Consider the following 20633-nt stretch of genomic DNA (forward strand, 5'->3'; position numbering starts at 1 on the left):
AATGTCATACTAGCACATTATGAAAAAAATACTTGAAAACGCAGCCCTCCAGCGGTGTGCTGCCACCACTGGCAGGGCTTCCATCTTCCCTCAGTCTTCCTTTCCATGTGCGCGGCTGTGGCCACTTGACTGGCCCAGCTACGATGACGTCACTCTTGCGCTGGTGAGTGGGCATCACGGCTGCAGTACAGTTTTCTCTATGGATGGCACTATGCATTAGCAGTGTAGTGCGCATACATTGGTGACACCACCGGAGCTGCCAAAGTAAATATCTCCTAAATGGTGCGTGTTTAGGAGATATTTACTGTACTTATAGGTAAGCCTTATTATAGGCTTACCTGAAGGTATAAAAAAAACCTTTACTACCACTTTAATTCTGCAAATATAATCTAATTTTAATTGAATGTAATCAAAAGTAAGGACTAATGGGAGATCACTCGGGCACCACATCCCAAGCTGACAGAATTGTGAAGACACTTTTCACATTAAAGGTGGGACTTTGAAGGTGCCAGCAATGTAGAGACACAAATTAATTAAAAGATACTTTATTCGAAGATGTATCATTAATTAAAATACATCACTGTAGAACAAATGGGTGGTAGTCACCACCAACACACCTTATAGAGACTTTTGTACAACAACTATATAAACACATCACATTTGTGTAGCAAGTTGAAGATCTTTCATAAAACAGTAATTATTGTTCAATACAACGAATCAGTAGCTTCTTCAACGTGTTTCGCAATGACGTACTAAACAGTGCTGAGCAGTGCTATACCCAGTGCTGTGCCGTGATGCATTACAATGAATTGCAGTATGATGTAGGTGAATGTGTGGGAGGGGGTGAGTTGTAGGTGGTGCCTATTTCCCTGGAGATGGGATTAAGCTAAAACTTGTATTTCGGTTACAAGCAAGAACTGGTGGTGGGTTAAAAATCCAGAAAAATAAATATTTTTCTATTTCTTAAGGACTTTTTTTTGCTGTGTGTGTGTCCCTGTCAGGTAAATTTACCCTTTTTTTTTGTCCTGGTCACCATTGTCACTTAAGACAAGCTAAGCTCTAACATTTTAAGCTTCCCATCATTTTTTTATCTCAGTGTCAATTAAGGATAAACCAAGGTTCAGCCAAACCCAGGGGGAACTGTCTCATGATAGCAGGCGGCTGGTCCAATCAGCTGTTCCTAGGGAACTCTCTGCCCAGCAGCTGCATGTTACAAAGGGGTGGAAATGCTGGCTGATGTGATGAGCATTGATGTGATGAGCATAGACCATATGGCTGAAAGAAATATTTCTGGTTTTAAATAAACTTTAATAACCATCTAGATTTCAAAAATCAAAGTGCAAGTCCACCTCCATCATTCCTATGTTTTATATTGATTGATTTTTAATGGTTAGGTCTACACAAGAGAATTCTAGAATCAAACAGCATACACAGTCAAAAACGGTTTTATGCTACACCTAACATTTTGTATATTTTCCCCACATTTTCCTTTAGGTGAATTTCTGTAGAATCTACTGAATCATAAGAATGATATTTCTACACGCTGTCACCTTCTTGGGGATCCTCTGTGGGGTTTCTGCTCAATGTCAGTCCTGTACGTTTATAACTGCCATTAATATTGTAATCATGTATTCATTATGTATAAACCACATATAAATGATAAGATATAGACACATATGGCAATATCACACACACATACACATAGATAGATGGTTGATATCTATCTATCTATCTATCTATCTATCTATCTATCTATCTATCTATCTATCTATCTATCTATCTATCTATCTATCTATCTATCTATCTATCCTACCTGGAAGAATCAAATAATGTCATGAATTAAATCACATTACTTACGTATCTATTTGGTGAGTATATGATTTTATTCTCAACATTTACATATACTTCCATACATAAATGTCCCCTCTCTTTGTAATACATGTGGAGGGGATGTAGGTTTCATGCTCTTTTTTTTTAAATAAATGGCCTCTTTTAAGCAAAGCATTTTAGCAGTATTAGAAGTACACAGAATGATCTTGTCACGTTCACCTGCTGGATTCTTCCCTGGCTCCATACCAAAAAAGTAAACCCTATTTGGCCGAACAACCACATAATAACCAGAATAGTGTTTGTTAATCTATGGATGTCGACCCAAACTGGGCCACGTGTGTTTTCGATGGGTCACAACTTGATTTTATGTCCAAGGATGAAATCAGATAATCATTGGCAAGTAACAGCACACTGACTATGAATGAGAGCACAGGCATGTAGGGTACGTGCTAGGTGGAGGGACAGGGGCAATTACTCAGGCAAGATTGTAAGTTGAAGAGAGCCAGTGATAGTTGTAAATATCTACTACTAAGAGAAAAAAAAATGTCTATTTTAATACTGTAAAAGCTATTACGAATCCCCCATGTGCTCCCAAGCTATGTCTCATGTATCTCTTCTTTCGTACTGTTTGTACATTGAGTAATATTGTGCTCTACTCTCACATTGTCTAACAGAGCAGAATGTTGCCCTTCAAGGTCGGGCAACTCAATCCTCAATTTTAACCCTGGTAGATCATGGCTACCAGTCATTAGCAATAAATGCAGTAGATGGGAACCAAGACTCATACTTTTACCACGGTTCCTGCTCACATACAAACAACGATCTGTCTCCTTGGTGGAGGGTGGACTTGCTGAAACCAGAATTACCTACATCTCCATCACCAACAGAGGAAACTGCTGTGCTGAAAGACTGAACGGTGCTGAAATTCTTGTTGGAAACTCTTTGACCCACAATGGAAACAGTAGTGCCAGGTAAGGATGATTTCTACATATTTTTTTCCTTTAATCACTTTAGCTCTCACACTTATATACCCCTTATAGACTAGAGCAAATTTTACATTTCTGCTCTGGGCCTGTTTATTCTGTGTTAATTTTGTCATTACTTAAGATGACAAAGTAATACATAAATAATTTTATGGCAAATAAGGCTTTCTTTTGGTGATACAGTCTTGCATAAATGAGTTTATTTTTTAATGTAATCCATTGACTAAACTGTAATGAAAATTAAAAAAACATACCTTTTTCTACTTTGCTCAGTGCTAGTTTAAAAAAAAACTGTTGCCATAGATAAAAAGTACACAGTGAGGTTGATTTACTAAAACTGGAGAGTGCAAAATCTGGTGCAGCTGTACATGGTAGTCAATGGGCTTCTAACTTCAGCTTGTTCAATTAAGCTTTGATGATAAAACCCGGAAGCTGATTGGTTTCCATGCTGCAGAGCTGCACCAGATTTTGCACTCTCCGGTTTTAATAAATCAACCCCATTGCACATTATATATATATATATATATATATATAATGAAAAAAAAGATTTAAAAAAAAAAAAAAAATATATATATATATATATATATATATATATATATATATATATATATATATATATATATATATATATATATATATATATATATATATATATATATATATATATATATATATATATATATATATATATATATATATATATATATATATATATATATATATATATATATATATATATATATATATATATATATATTAATATTATAATTTTTTTTTTTTTTTTTTTTTATCTTTTTTTCATTTAAAGTTTATTGAAAAAAATATGATCATACATTGAATATGCATTGGTATACAGAAGTTAACATGTAGATAAATAACATGTGTATGAATAACATAGGTGAGTTCCATTGGTAACAAGGAAAGAAAATAGAGATAAATCATCTAGGTATTAATGATTTTTAGATTTGATTTGTAATCCCAATGAATCGTATTCTAAATCAGGAAGATTATAATAATTCTTATTGTGTAAAGATAGGTTAAGTTGGGTTAATAAGAATGAATTAGAGAGTAGAGTAAAGAAATAGGTATTTGTAGGATGGGAAAGACAGGTGAGTTAGGGTGGTGGCAAAAGAGAGGAATGAGAAGAGGGGATTAGTAGGTAAAGTGGTTTTTAATTAGTCGTAGTGTTATTCGTATTGTGTGCTATTAACTACTAGAAATTCTAACAGGTATAGGTATAGCCCTAGTCTGATTTTTCAGGTTGTTTAGTGACTGAGTTGTCAATTCTTGAGTCTGTCGCATATGGCCGTTAGACACGGTTCAGATCCTCAAAGTCTTTGGAGTGCCTAAAAGCAAACCAGGGGGACCAAGTCTTGTGGTAACGTTCAATTAAGTCGTTAGACTGTGCTATTGTCTCCTCCATGTCACAGATATCTATGATTTTGTGACACCAATCTCTAATGGATGGGATATTGGTAGATTTCCAATGTAGTGGAATTAGAGGTTTGGCTGCATTGAGCAAGTGTCTGGACAAAGAATTTTTGTATTTCTTAAAAGAGAACTTCGTAACATGGAGTAGGCAACACACCGCATCCAGACTCAATGTGGTTTCTGTAATTAGGCGTATGATTCTGCTCACCTCAGACCAGAACGAGGCAATTATGGGGCATTGCCACCAAATGTGAAGAAGGGTCCCTTTTTCTTTCTTACATCGCCAGCATAAATCTGACGTTTGTGGGTACCATTTATTTAGCTTAGTTGGTGTGGCATACCATTGAGAGAGTAGTTTAAATGATGTTTCCTGTATTCTAGTACTGAGCGAGCATTTGTGCGTTAGTATGCAAGCTTTCTTCCATTGTCTATCCGAGATTTGTATACCAAGATCTTTTGACCAATTTTCTCTGAACCTATCGGCAGACAATTTGTTAAGTCCTTGTAACCAGGCGTATCATAGGGATGTGGCTCTTGGTGTGTAATCACCTTTCAGGTATACTGATTCCATTTTTGTTAAGTGTCTGCTAAAGTGGTCTCTGCGTTTTGCGTTATTGACAAAGCTTCGGATCTGAAAATAGTTCCAAAGCGGTAAGTTGGGCATAAGAGTGTCTGATTTAAGTGCATCAAAGTCTTTCATCAGCTTGTCGTGAAAACAATGTTTGGCAAGAATTGTGATGTTTGGGTCTGTAGACTTTATTAGACTACTCTTGAGTCCTGGTGGGAAGTCAGGGTTATGTTGAAGTGGTGTGAGTGGGCTTAGTGTGGTAGATATATCAGGGTTTTTAGTGGACCGATGAAAGAGTGTTGCTTATTAAAGGGTGTTTTATGTCTGAAGGATATTTAGCCAAAGGTATCCAAGGAGAAAACCTCAAGGATATGGAGCACAGATCATTTTCTAATGCAACCCAGTCTTTAATGATTGAATGGAAGTGCCAGTCAACTATTCGTGAGATGTGACGCATGGTAGTATTGTTTAAAATCAGGTAAGCATATTCCTCCTCGTTCCTTGGATCTCGTCATTAAGGTGAATTTGATTCTTGGACGTTTTTGGGCCCATACAAAATTTAATTGAATCGATTGAAGGTTTTTGAAGAAGTTTGATGGTATTTTTATCGGTAGGGTTCGGAATTAATAAAGGAATCTAGGAAGGATGGTCATTTTACAGATAGCTGCCCTTCCAAACCAAGAGAAATTTTTCGGGTGCCAGGTCGCTAGATCCTTCTTTATAGCTGTAAGCATAGGTAGGAAATTTTTTTCAAAAACTTGGGAGAGTTGGGGTGTCAGCCAAATTCCAAGATATTGGAGCCCCGAGGTTTCCCATTTGAAGGGACAGTTATCGTGTATGGGTTTTAAAGCCATATCTGGGATATTGAGATTCATTGCTTCCGATTTCATGTAATGAATTTTGAGATTGGAAATAAATCCAAAATGGGAAAATTCCGTCATCAGGTTTGGTAATGAGATGTGTGGTCTTGTCAAGAAAAAAAGGCGATCGTCCGCGTATGCGGCTATTTTGTATTCTTTATCTCCTATTTGGAAACCATGTATATCAGCGTTAAATTTTAATCTCCTGGTGAAGGGTTCAAGCGTTAAAATGAAAAGTATAGGTGAAAGAGGGCACCCTCATCTTGTACCATTAGTAATATGTACCGTGTCAGATAAGGACCCATTGATTTTTAGTCTTGCCGAAGGGTTTTTGTATAGTGCTAATATCCATGATAGCATGTGATCACCCAAGCCTATATACCTACAGGTTTCTAGCATGAAGTCCCAGGCTATCCGATCGAAGGCCTTCTCCGTGTCGGTGGACAGAAGAAAGCCCTCGATCTTTCGCTGTTGGGCGGCATAAATTAGGTTAAGTGATTTTGTGACGTTATCTTTTGCCTCTGTTCCAGGCATGAATCCTGTCTGTTCAGGACCAATCAATTTGTGTAATAAAGGTTTTAGTCTGTTAGCTATGATTTTTGTCATTAGCTTTACATCTAAGTTGAGCAATGAGATTGGTCTGTAGCTTGTGCATTGTGTTGGATCTTTGTTCGGCTTGGGTATGACCGCTATATGGGCTGATAGGAAAGTTGCAGGAACCTCCCTGGGACTCGAAAAAGAATTAAGTGCCTTCATGAGAGGGTTTGTTAGGATATCTATAAATGTTTTTTTTTTTGAAAAATATTTATTGGGTTTTATGGCATACAAAAGTATAAAAACTTAGTGTAACAAAGTTACAGAGTATTAATCGTTACAATCTATAAAGTTCAATGACTTCTCATAGTAGTTGAAATACAATCTTATCATATCAGTTAGAACAAGAGAGAAGTAACAGAAAACATAAAAATGAAAAGAAAAGAAAAATTAGGGGAAAGGGAAGACAGGGGAGTTCATGTTTGCCATCTTATCAACACTAAGGAGCGTAACTTTGCTCGACATATGAAATTTTAACCTCTAAATACCTTCAGGAGTGGAGGCAGCGTCTGAATAAACGTAAGGGGGTGGATGCCAAGGGGCACAATGGATTTGTGGATATGCTACGGTGGGTTAAAAGTAAAGGAATCTGGGGTGGGGGGTATTTTGAGTCGGCCAAGAGAGTTGGTGATATCTTTTGTCAAGTACCATTTCGTGTAGCGAAATGGGTTCATTATCTCGATCAGTGCCTGCGGAGCGAATGTAGCTTCAATGTATTTCCTCCATCTTTTGAAAAAACGGGAAGTCGATCGGAAATTAAGGGTGATGGTGTCCAGTCTCTCTAGATGGAAAAGTGATGCCAAGGCTTTTTTAAACGTTGTTAGGGTAGGAGGAGTAGCTGATATCCAGTGAGACATAATAGTCCTGCGAGCCACTAGGAGACACAGGTGAGCCCAATGTGGAATATTTTGTGAGACCCTCGTTGGCGATGAGGGTGAAGGGGGTATGTTAAACAGGCATAATAGGCGGTCCTTAGTGCACTGAATTTTGTGGACCTCGTTGATGTAAGTGATCACCTTAGTCCAGTAAGCATCAATCTTGTTACAGTCCCAGAGTCTGTGTAGTAAAGTGGGGCGAGGTATGTTGCACCAGGAACATTGCGCTTGGGTGGGGTCCTTCTTGTTGAAGCGGAAAGGGAAATAAGCTCTATGAATGATCTTGAATTGTGTTTCCCTCCAAGATTCAGAAGCAGTAAGGTTGCGGACTGTCTTGTACCCCTCAATGATTTTTTCTGGCAGAGATTCGTCATCTAATACGTGTGACCATTTTTGAAAGGGTTTGAGGGCATACTTCCGTGTTTGATGTTGTATAAAACAGGAGTAAATATTGGAGATGGAGTAGTCATTGCTTTTGATGAGAGTGTCAATGCAGGATGTTTCAAGATGTTTCAATAAATGTTTTATAATATATGGACGAAAAGCCATCTGGTCCAGGGCTCTTTCCTGTTTTTAATTCTCTGATTGCATTCTGTAATTCTGTCGGGTCTATGGGTTGGTCTATGAGTCCAATGTCTGTTTCGGTGAGTTTAGGAAGTTTGGTGGAGATTAGGTAGTCTTGTATGACTTGTTTCCTGTTTCCCTGTAGACCTGTTGGCTTAAGGGGTTGTAAAGGTAACAATTTTTTCACCTTAATGCATTATATGCATTAAGGTGAAAAAACTTTTGACAATACCACCGCCCCCAGCCCCCCCGTTTTACTTACCTGACACCTCGAATCTCCGCTGCTCGTTCCCGTCTTCTCTATTGCAGCTCAGTCTGGTCGCTGATTGGCTACAGTGGATGGCTTGAAAGCAGCGCAGCCATTGGCTCGTGCTGCTGTCAATCACATCCGATGACGCAGCGCGCCGGGGGCGGGGCCGAGTGATACAGTGAGCAGCTATAGCCGCCGGCTGTATCACGGGAGCGCGCCCGCAATAACTAACCACCATGCGAGGGAGCTCGCATTAAGGTGGTTAGTTCTTGCGGGGAGGAGCTGAAACAGCCGCCGAGGGACCCCAGAAGAGCAGGTTCGGGGCCACTCTGTGCAGAACGAGCTGCACAGTGAAGGTAAGTATGACATGCTTGTTATTTAAAAAAAAAAAAAAAATTACCTTTACAACCCCTTTATGTTGTGTTGGTAAATTATAGAGTTTAGTATAATACTCATGGAAATGTTGGGCGATTAAATCATCAGATATGTCTAGGGTCCCTTTCTTATTAGTGATACCCAAAATGTTGTTTTTGTGATGGGGTCCTTTCAGTGCTTTGGCTAGAAATTTGCCTGATTTGTCCCCATATTCGTAATAGATTTTTCTCTTAAAAATTAGGAATCATTTTGATGTAGCCTCTAGTATTTGCTGCAGTGTCTTCCTAGTTTCCAGCAGTTCGGTTGCAGTTTGTATTGTTAGGGATTGTTTGTGAAGGGTCTCAAGTTTCATTATTTTGTCAGTGAGATTGGTAATTTTCTTTTTCTCTGTCTTTTTTGCGTCGGGCCCCCATTCTAATTAGATCTCCTCTAATTGAACATTTGTGTGCCTCCCATATCATTAAGGGGTCCATGTTGGGTAACGTGTTATGTACAAAAAATTCCTTCAATAGTAAAGTAATATCTGGTAGCAACACTGGGTCTGTTAAGATGGAGGAATTCAGTCTCCATATGTTGGATTTGTTAGAGGTGGCTGTTGGGGTCAATGATAAAGAGATTGGGGCGTGGTCTGATAAGGACTGTAATCCAATGTGTGCTTCTGAGATGGTATGAAGGTCTCTGCGAGAAATGAAGATGTAGTCAATTCTAGAATGTCTGGCATGAGATATTGAATAAAATGTGAAATCTTTAACTTCTGGGTGAAGGTATCTCCATGAGTCTATGAGATTTCATGAATTTAATAGCGCTTTGATATTTTTTAGGATCTTGTAGGTAATGTATGTTTTTCCCTTGGAAGTGTCAGCTAAGGGGTTCAGAGGCAAGTTAAAATCCCCTCCTAGGATAAGGCAGCCGGAGCTAAAGCTCTCCAATTCCCTTATTAATTCCCTGCAGAATGGTAGATGTGAAGTGTTGGGAAAATATACATTAGCTAGAGTTATGGGGCAGTTGTTGTATTTTCCTTTGAGAAAGATAAATCTGCCATTTGGGTCTGTCAATTTGTCTGTCAATTCAAATGGGGCTTCCCTGCTGATAAGGATGGAGACCCCTTTCGATTTAGTTTTGTCGTTTGTTAATTCTCTTAGTTTTGTAGTTCTTTTCTCTGGCGTGTTCAAACCCCTTACGTTATGTGATATCACTGTAGGACAAAGACCTAGGGAGGAGTATGCCATTGTGAGCCTGCCGAAAGATCCATAGAGTTACCACCTATAGATGACACTAAGATAAGATTTAAGAAAATAAATTTGTATGGTAGCAATATACAACTATATAAGCATATACAACCACTTATAGGTGAGAAAGATAAAAAAAAAAAAATGAATAAGTAAGTAATAGAGTAGAGGTAAGGAGTAATGAATATTACACCTTTTAAATAGATAAACTATCAACAAGGTTATCAATGGTGCCTCCCGAGATGACCTTATGCCACTTCAGGGAACACCTTTAGGAACGCAGCGAGGCGTCAGTTGGGAGGGACAGCTGCTACCCACCCTTGTCCTTTTCAGTAAAGGAAGTAGATAACAAAATATATGGAGAGTGGGAGATCACTGCCTTGGAAAATAATAAATGTTAAAGGCATATGAAGTCCTACGGCACTACAGGGCTTGAGCTTTAAGAGCCAACAAAGTTGAAGGATATTATATAATGGGGGTGGTACACATTCTATTCTAAACCATGAAGCATCTTCATCAACAAAACTCCAGGAGGTCATCTTAAATCCTTCATGAACCTCAGGATAGGGAGATAGACAAGTGTCCTTAAAGGTTAATTTATAACAAATTATACTTAGGTTAAACATTTGTAATCAATTCCTGCTAGTAGAGAATCACAACCATTCAAACATACTATAGAGTGGAAGTATCAGGAGAGGGAATAAAGCCAAATCAGATCTCCCATTTAGTGAAATCTAAACAAGGGGGACCTGTAGGTATGTAACTGGGGCAGCATGAATATTGTCATTCTTGACTAAAACTGCAGAATGTCTTAAATGTCATCTGGATGTAGGTTGTATGTTGAAACATCAGGTAATCCAACATGACATGAGCCCCATAAATGACAATTTGGATAGGATCAGTATAGTGTTGTCATCTAAGTAGTAACATATTCAACATATTTATGAACAAATCATGTTTCCTCAAGCTTTGAGAAAGATTCTGCGTGCAATCTAAAGTCCCGACATCTGGTCAGATTATTCATCAAAGCATTAGGCTATGTGGTGGAAAAACTCCAAGTGTAATTCTCCTTATATAAGTAAGCTATACTTGCCAGCCGGCTGCAAGCTAGGGAGATTGAAGAAGTTAGGAGATACAGTATGTCCCAAGAAACTGAAAGATTAAATGGTAACAATGAACAAAAAACGCAGCCAACTGCCACTCCTGAAAATCGCAAAAGCCATATTAAGTGAAGCTATTGAAAACTTATAGACGGTAAGAACCACTTGTCAAAATTCAAGCGTTTCATCGTAGATGACATTATCTGTGTCATAGTGATCAAGCGTCGTCTAGGGCTCTGGAAGAGTGGGCTCTGTTGTTCCGAGAGGTACCTGCAAGCGAACGACCCTGTCTGTTTTGTTTCATTTTTTTAGATAAATGTTTCTCAGGGGACACAAATGGCGAGCTGGGTGGACTTCTTTCCAGAGGGGGGTCCCGGAATTCCTGATACCATTCAGGGAGGTCCACTTGCTGCAAGTGGAGTGCAGTACAGAAATCTGGTAGATCATCAGGGGATCTTAGGATGTGTTGTCCGCCGTTATGCGTTACTAGTAGTGCAAAAGGGTATCTCCATGTGTAACGAAGATCTCTCTCACGTAGCTTGTCCAGGAGGGGTCGCAGGGCCCTGCGATTCTTCAACCTGATCTGGGATAAATCGTGAAAGAGCATAATGTTTTCACCATTGAAGACGATCTGATCGTTGCGGCGTGCCTTCTGCATGATTTCTTCTTTCAATGTAAAGTTTTGCAGGCAACAGATCACGTCACGAGGGGGCATGGTGTCAGGGCCTCTTGCTCTGAGGGCTCTGTGTGCCCTAACAAACTTTATCACAGTATCCTCCGGTCGTTCTAATAAGCTATTAAAAACTCTTTGCAAGGCTGGAATTATTTGGTCACTGTCTACCGTTTCGGGTATCCCCCGTACCTTAATATTGTTGCGTCTCCCTCGATTGTCGAGGTCTTCCAGGTGTCTATTCATGTCTATTAAGTGGTTGGTGTGAGATGTCGATATTCTGTCTAATCTGTTGATGGCCTTGTCTCTGTGTTTGCCATTCATCTCAGCTGTAGACACTCTCTCATTTAGAACCATCAGGCTGGATTTTAGGTCTGTCATAGCAGCAGAAAAGGACGACTTGATGTCTGCTGCAATGATGGCCATGTCAGCGTAGGTGAGGGGAAGATTAGGATGTGAGGGTCCCCTACCATTGTCCTTCGGTGCTGACTGTGAGTCCTCGCTGAAATCCTCTGCAGCACAGGTCGGCGCCATCTTGGCTTCAGACGTGCCGCTCCGCACGAGTGTCTGATCCCTGAATATCTCCGAGATATTTCTCCCCCGGTGAGTCGCCGATGCTCGGCGGGATCTGGTGTGGGGTGTTTTGTAGCTCAGTTTGCTCATATTAATGTGCAGAGTGCCGACGGACAGACTTTAGGCAGTGAAACCTCCGGAGCTCCTCTAGAAAACAGCCATCTCCGTCGTGCGCCAAGCCACGCCCCCCATATTAATCTTTTTTTATTGCAACATTAAAAAAGTTAATGGGCAAAACAAATACAAATGAAAAAAAATACTGGTTAGGCTTAACATCTATTTAATAAAAAGTGCCAATAATTTACACAGCACTTTACATATGGCACATTCACATCAGTACCGGTCCACAAGGAGCCTAAAAATCTAATCTTCCCTATCTCTCATTAACACATAAACATATACAGGACCCAATTATCCAGCATGTCTTTGGAGTTTGGGAGGAAACCCACACAAGCACAAGGAGAACATGTATGCTCCATGAAGGTAGTGATTAGGTTAGAATTAAAACCAAGAACCATAGGGCTGCAAGGCAGGAGTGCTAACCAGTAGGAACAAGCCTAATGTACCTGGGTATAGTCTGTGAACAGCTCACAATTCCTGAATGTAATTTAAACCCCATCAAAGTCAATAGGCACTGTGGCATGGTGTGGCACTGATGGGCAATGTAATGAGCACTGTGTGCATGGTGTGGCTCATGCCCAGCTGAGGGAGCTACATGTGAGTAATGAGTTTAAGGCTTCATTTCCACTAGAACGACTTGTCGTGTGACTTTATGTGTCCAAAATTGCATGACAAGTTGCACTAGTGGAAACAGAGCCTTAGGGTGGTTCCCTGTACTATGATCACTGTAGACTGTGAGCTGAGACCCCAGAGCACTTCCAGCTACACTCCACCCCCCAGCTCCCTTCTCCTGTGCACAGCTATACTATATGTGTGCACTGCACCTCTCATCTCACCCCCTCCCATGTGGATGGGGATTTTTATCTCTTCATATTGTCATGAATTAGGATGTACAATGAGAGAACACTGATGGGATTAGCTCCTCCCATCCTGTAAATGCCCACTGGCTACACATGAACAATGTCCCTCCCAGGAAGTGATGTCACTAGCTTTCAGTAACCGGGGAGTAACTGGGGAGGGTACCTTGCTGGGGGGGCTTGTCTCCATATTGCTGAGAAGAGCCTCTTTCACACAATTCTGTCACAGTACTTGTAGGTGTCTGTGGGAAAGGTGAATTTTGAAGACTATTGAAGCCCCCTTTAAAAAAAGAGGGTCCTAGATACTGGCCTCCTACATGTGAATGATAAGGGGTACTGTACATGCCACTCCATCGGTTGTGCCAATGATAGCCTGGGCTCAGAGGAAGTGGGATGAAAAAATGCTGTAATTTATCCTGGAGGACAGCAGTTGGCCAAAAATTCAATACATACATGCATGTATTAGTGGTATTACTGTTACTATTGGTATTAATTATGTTCACTTTGCAGGTGTGGTGTGGTTACCTCTATCCCAGCTGGAAGTACACAAAATGTCTTCTGTCATGGCATGGTCGGCAGATATGTCAATATCATTTACGTGATAAAAGAGAATATCTCCAATTATGTGAAGTTCAAGTCTGGACTGCCGACAGGCATTGAAAGGACCACTTAAAAAAGAGCAACAGATGAATACAATAGTAAAAGTTAAAATGTATTGCCTTATGTCAGTAATTTGAAGAGAAAAAAAGTGAATAGTTACGGTAAATATTGTTTAATAAACAATGTTCAGAATTAAATGTGTATTGTCAAATGTGTTTTCTAAATTTGCTGGGTTCCAGTATACTGAGGATTCAAACAAGGAAGACGCCGCTCCAGGTGAGCAATCACTACAGTCTGGATGCATTGGGTGCAAGCCATGGCTCGCCACCGATGATCAATAGGAAGAAAAAGAATGCCCCTGAACCCAGGAGGTGACGTGTGTGCTTCACACTGACCTCAGTGCTGCTTCAAACCTCAGGTTCTTTTCTTACAGTATACTGAGCATGTGTGTTGGATTCAAAGGCAGGAGATGCATTAAAAAGGATGAAATGCATCGAAAATGTATAGGGATCAGATCTGAGTAAATAATATTTTTAAAAATTGTGTTTTTTACTAACAGGGAGGCAGGGGAACCATTATTCCAGATCCCGATCTCATTGCTCTCATTACTAAAGACCATTGAGGGCAAAAGCATAGAGAAATCATGATCAAATGTGGGGACAACAAAGAGAGAAGATTTGAAGTGTCTCCTTTTAATAAATATCACACTTTGTGAAATATAAGATTTATAGTGCTGGTAGAAAAATTAAAAAATAGAATACAGTGATTGAAAATAGAATTCTGGAAGCATAAGATGAAAAGATGCTCCAGGTAGAAGTATAAACATGTTTAACATTAGGGATGAGCCTAACAACCCCCCTCCCCCCGGTTCGCAGCAGAACATGCAAACAGGCAAAACGTTTGTGCAAAAGTTGGGGACGCAAACGTGAAAAATCAAAAGTGCTCATTTTAAAGGCTTATATGCAAGTTGCCATAAAAAGTTTTTGGGGGCCCGGGCCCTGCCCCAGGGGACATGTATCAATGCAAAAAAAGTTCTAAAAACTACAGTTATTTCGGGACCAGTGATTTTAATAATGCTTAAAGTGAAACAATAAAAATGAATCATGCCTGGGGGTGTCCTTACTATGCCTGTAAAGTAGTGCATCTTTCCCATGTTTATAACAGTGCCACAGCAAAATTACATTTCTAAAGGAAAAAATGTCATTTAAAACTGCTCACAGCTGTAATGTATTGTCGGATCCCGGAAATATAGATAAAAAATACCAAAATAGCATGGCGTAGATATCCCCCCAAAATCCATACCAGGCCCTTCAGGTCTGGTATGGATATTAAGGGGAGCCCCGCACCAAAATTTCTAAAAAAATGATGTGGGGTCCCCCAGGCACTGTATGCTCTGAACAGCAGTATATATACTATACGGCCTGCCCTATATACTCTACAGAAAATTGGGCCTTAGGTGTTGGTGGTACCAGAACACTGTAAACCCTCACAGTTACTCTTGTTGGGCACAGGAATGGGCCCTGCTGTGAAATATTATATTAAGAATTGTAATTACATGGCCCTGTTAAACAGGGGCAGAAAAATTGGGCCTTTGGTTCTGGTGGCACCAGAACACTATAAGCCCTCACAGTTACTCTTGTTGGGTGAAGAAACGGGTCCTGCATTAAAATATTATATCAAAAATTGTAATTACATGCCCCTGTTAAACAGGGACAGAAAAATAGGGCCTTGAGTGGTGGTGCCACAACACTGTAACCCCTCACAGATACTCTTGTTGGGAGCAGGAACGGGCCCTGCATGGAAATATTATGCACCTGCGGAGCTCTGCGGTGTGATGCAATAGGGTGGCTGCCCTTAAGCTGCACCCTAGAGGACATCCTGCCTCGGAGATGTGCCTCCTTCTCCTCCTCTCTTCTCTCAGGCACCAAAGTACAGTCAGTGACCTCATCATCCCCTCCCTCCACGTCACTGGAGCAAACTTGGCAGTATGCTGCAGCTGGGGAAACATGACTGCCACTTTCTTGTCCTTCTGTGGCACCCCCTCTCTCTGGACTCACGTTACTCCCTTACTCAACCTGGGAACCAACATCGGAGCCTTCAAATCACTGCACATCCTCCAGCAGCATGTACCCAACATTGTGGTTGTATAATTCTGGGGACTCCTCTGTGCATGATGGTGGGGCTATGGAAGGAGTGACTGTGGACAAGGAGCTGGTGGAATAGGCCACTTTGGCAAGTGCGTTGGAAGGCAAACTACTCTGTGCCTGGGTGACAGAGGATGAGGAGGATGAGGACCGCTTTGTTATCCACTCCACCAACTATTCTACATGTTGTGGCTCAATAACACGGCCAGCAGCAGAAAAAAAGGACAAACGTGCCCCACGGCCACCTGCATGGCCACCTCCATGTCCACGACCACCACTGTTGACTGCAGACACAGAGGCTGCTTGCCCTCTTTTAGTAGCCTGTGAGTCTGCCTTTCCTTGGTGGCCTTCCGGACATGATGTATTTTTTGTTTTGCAACACCACACTACACTATATTAGATACTGTGTACACCACCTGAAGTGTATTAGAAACTGTACTATGGGTGCACTGTATTGTGTACACCACCAGAAGTGTAGTAGAAACTGTACACCGCCTGCACTGTATTAGAAACTGTACTACTGCTGCACTGTATTGTATACTGTGTACACCACCAGAAGTGTAGTAGAAACTGTACACACTGTATTAGATACTGTGTACACCGCCTGAAGTGTATTAGAAACAGTACACCACCGAATGCACTGTAGATATAGGCTACACTGAATGCAGAGTATATTTATATATAAGAAACTGTATATATATATATTAATACACTGCCTGCACTGACTGAATATCGAGTAAACACTGAATATATAGACTATGCTAAATGCAGTATATATATATATATATATATATATATATATATATCAAATACACTGCCACTAACAGTATAACCTGCCTGCTTAATCTAACTCAAGCTATCTCTCTGTCCACACCAACAACACTACACACCGCCGCTGTGTAAGCAGCCTTATATAGTGTGGGGCGTGGACTTAGTCCCCCTGAGCCATGATTGGCCAACGGCACCCTGCCTTTGGCCAATTATGGCTCTCTCAGCAGAGCGCGCTGTGATTGGCCAAAGCATGCAGGTCAGGTGCATGCTTTGGCCAATCATCATACAGCAATGCACTGCGATCTCACAGTGCATTATGGGGAGTTCCACAGTGCTCAAATTTCCCACAAACGCCCCATATGTTCGGTTAGTTTTAGAACAAATGAACTCCCGATGTTCAAGTTGAACTTGCGTTCAACTCGAACCGCTTGCTCATCCCTATTTAACATAAACATGTTTAATTTTTTATATTGATGGGTAAAACTGTGTATGGAGTTTAAATATGAAAAAAGAACATTCTTAGTGACGATAGTGCTCAGAAGTAGAATGAAGGCTGTTTCGGTAGAGGATAATATTAAAGTACACACTGGTTTATAAAATAGATTGACCCTTAATCCTCCTGGTATTCCTAACCATTATTTATCCCTTTTGTGGCCAGAGGTCATTGATACCTCCAGTAAATTCTCAAGGCAAATGTTGTTATGTCAGCATGTGTCAATTAGCTTAAAAGAGAAGTATGGAAAGCTGTATTTTTGTAGAATCATGCTTATCTAGCTGGATGCAGCCTCGGTCCGATGCTGCATCTGTCCCCCACCGGCTGTAACACTGAGAACCAAGTGATTAAACACAACCGATCGCTCGGTTATCACAGCTCTGTGAGCAGAGAGCTGCTGACTCTCTGGTCACCAGCTCTCTGTTCTGCCCCCCCTCACTCACTGGAGCACTGGGCTGTGGAGGCGGTGGGAGTGGCCAGCTCAGGCTCTCAGTGGATCACTCAGAGGCTAAGCCAGGTGCATGTCCAGGCATGTGGGTGCACCCCGACCAAATGGTCGCAATCTTTCCCGAGCCTGGACCAGCTCTGTGAGGTCAGTAGACAACAGCCCGCTATCTGCTGAAAATGGGTTACAGGAGTGCAGAACGATCTGAACTCCTCTGATCCCAGGAAATGTACAGCCAAACGAGCTTTGGCTGTACTTCTCCTTTAATAACGCTGAATAATTTTCACACTTAAATAATGTTTATTCATTTATTTAAACCTCATGACTGAGGGTAAAACAAATGCTCATGCCTGAACACAGTTTTTCAGCTTTGAGTTGAAAAACAATACATATCATCGCAATTGTTTTGTGTATCCAGGTGGATTATAACTTTTTTTAGGACAAATTGGTCTTTCTTTTGGTTGTAAATGGTAATGGATATCTCCTGATTTTGTTTTCCTATTCTTAAAGGAAAAACTGGCCCAAAAGAGTAAAAAAATAAATATAGCTGTATATTTCTTACTATTACAATAACCTACCACCAAAGAACAACCCAAAATAAATTCTTCTGCTCCGATCACAGCAATACCACTTATGTGTAGTAAGGCCCAGAAACAATGGTGCGCATTTTGATTTTTTTTATACTACTTAAAACACACTGAACTAACTGACACTGATACTAGTTTAAAAAAGGTTTTCTTTTTTAAATTCTACCCAAAATATACTTAACCTGAACTTTGTTCCTGATCTTTGACCCTTACCTTGACCCAAGCACTAACCCCGACCTAAATCAAGCTATTTGATCTAGCTATCTTTCTTTTTTTTGTTATACACTTTTCTTTATTTACATTTTCCTCCTATAGCAAGGAAAGAAAGATGCAATGTATTATATAATGTACCCTGTATGTATACAATGTATCTTTCTATCTATTTAGAGGAGAAATAAAACACAGGGTGGACTGCACAGTGACTGATCACCATGTTAGCCAATCAGAGGCTATAACAATGATCAGGTGAATGGGAACCAGGAGTCTGGATTCTAGACCATTAATACTAGACCCAGGGCTTTCTGGGAGAGCCTGGTTTCTGTGACGGGAATATGCTGTGTAACGTGCTCCCAGCACAAACACTGGTACACATGTATACGGCCTCATGGATTAAGACCAATGTCCGTGAGACCGCAAATTTGCATACGGTGGGTCGGAAGGTGTTAAGGGAATCTAAGGTATTAATTCACTATAATGTTATATTGAAAAAAAAAACGTGCCTTGTTTTTAGTATAGTCTACAACATGCTCATCAATGTATTTTTTACCTTCTATTTTTTTAGATGTATTTATTAGTATTTTTATTAGTGTAACTATGTAACAGTTCCACTGTTAGATAGATGGAATCATAGGTGAATGGTGCATCCTTGCTAGAGATGGGCAGAACAGCACCCGCAACACCACCCAACTCTCAAACATTGCGAAAGTTCGGAGCCAAATAACAAACCCCATTGAAGTCTATAAGACCCGGAATGGAAATATTAAAAGTGCCCATCTTGAGGGCTTAGATGCAAGTTATTGGACATACAAAGAATATGGGGGTCTGGGTACTGCCCTGAAAGACATGTATCAATGAAAAAAAAAGTTTGTAAAAGACACCATTTTTACATGAGCAGTGATTTACTGATGTTTAAAGTGAAACAATTTAACCACTTGACGACCGCCGCACGACGATGTACGTCCACAGAGCAGCACGGGCAGGCAAAAGGGCTTACCTGTACGTCCTTGCCTGCCCGCGGGTGGGGGGTCCGATCAGACCCCCCCCGGTGCCTGCGGCGGTCGCATTAAGGTCAGGGGCGATCAAAGGTGAGGGGGAGGCCACTCATTCATGGCTCCCCCCTCGCGATGGCTCCTGGCCAATGATAGACTTCCTCTCCCTCTGTAATGTAAACAGAGGGAGAGGAAGTGATGTCATCCCTCCTCGAGCCGGTCTTTTCGATCCGGCGCCGAGGAGAGAAGACATCCAAGTAAGTTTGTACAACACTACACTAACAGTAGAACACGCAGGCACACTTGTTACCCCCCAGTCACCCCCTGATCACCCCCCTGTACCCCCTGTCACACTGACACCAAAAGCAGTTTTTTTTTTTCTGATTATTGCATTGGTGTCAGTTTGTGACAGTTATAAGTGTTAGGGCAGTTAGGTTAGCCCCCTTTAGGTCTAGGGTACCCCCCTTTAGGTCCAGGGTACCCCCCTAACCCCCCCTAATAAAGTTTTAACCCCATGATCACCCCCCGTCGCCAGTGTCACTAAGCAATCGTTTTTCTGATCGCTGTATTAGTCACACAGGTGACGCTAGTTAGGGAGGTAAGTATATAGGTTCGCTGTCAGTGTTTTATAGCGACAGGGACCCCCATATACTACCTACTAAAGGTTTTAACCCCCTGATTGCCTCCTAGTTAACCCTTTCACCAGCGATCACCGTATAAGTGTTACGGGTTACGCTGGTTAGTTTGTTTATTATAGTTTTAGGGCACCCGCTGTTTATTATCTTATAAAGTTTAGGCCCCTGATCGCCCGGCGGTGATATAAGTTAAGTTTTTAGGGTCAGATAAGGTCTGCATTGCCCAAGGCAGCGTCAGGTTAGCGCCAGTACCGCTAAAACCCACGCACGCAGCATACACCTCCCTTAGTGCTATAGTATCTGAACGGATCGATATCTGATCCGATCAGATCTATACTAGCATCCCCAGCAGTTTAGGGTCCTCAAAAACGCAGTGGTAGCGGGATCAGCCCAGATACCTGCTAGCACCTGCGTTTTGCCCCTTGGCCCAGCCCAGCCCAGCCCACCCAAGTGCAGTATCGATCGATCACTGACACTTACAAAACACTAAGCACACATAACTGCAGCGTTCGCAGAGTCAGGCCTGATCCCTGCGATCACTAACAGTTTTTTGGTAGCGTTTTGATACAGTCGCTGACAGTCAGGACCTTTTTTGCCTGTGAGTCTCACTAGTGTACCCCTAAATTTAGAGCCCAAAATGGCAAATCGAAGGTACACTAGTGAAGAGGCCTACACGTTTCTGAGCATGACAGATAGTGAAGAGGAAGTCACTCATCTGTCAGATTCAGGCTCAGAATACGATCCTGTAGAGGACAGCGGCTCCATGACAGATAGCTCTGACGACGGAGTTGTGGTCCCTGCTAAGGTCAGGCGTACCAGACCCCAAGAAGACAAAGACAGGCCCGTCGTGCCCATAGTGCCCTTCCTGCTG

At 41.2% G+C, this 20633-nt stretch overlaps 1 pseudogene; it reads left to right on the forward strand.

The window, feature by feature from the left end:
- The first annotated feature begins 1527 nt into the window (after window positions 1-1527).
- On the forward strand, window positions 1528-13722 carry LOC141139110 (fucolectin-like; annotated as a pseudogene).
- The last annotated feature ends 6911 nt before the right edge of the window (window positions 13723-20633 follow it).

The sequence above is a fragment of the Aquarana catesbeiana genome, linkage group LG04 (assembly GCF_042186555.1).
Source record: "Aquarana catesbeiana isolate 2022-GZ linkage group LG04, ASM4218655v1, whole genome shotgun sequence".
Classification (NCBI taxonomy): domain Eukaryota; kingdom Metazoa; phylum Chordata; class Amphibia; order Anura; family Ranidae; genus Aquarana; species Aquarana catesbeiana.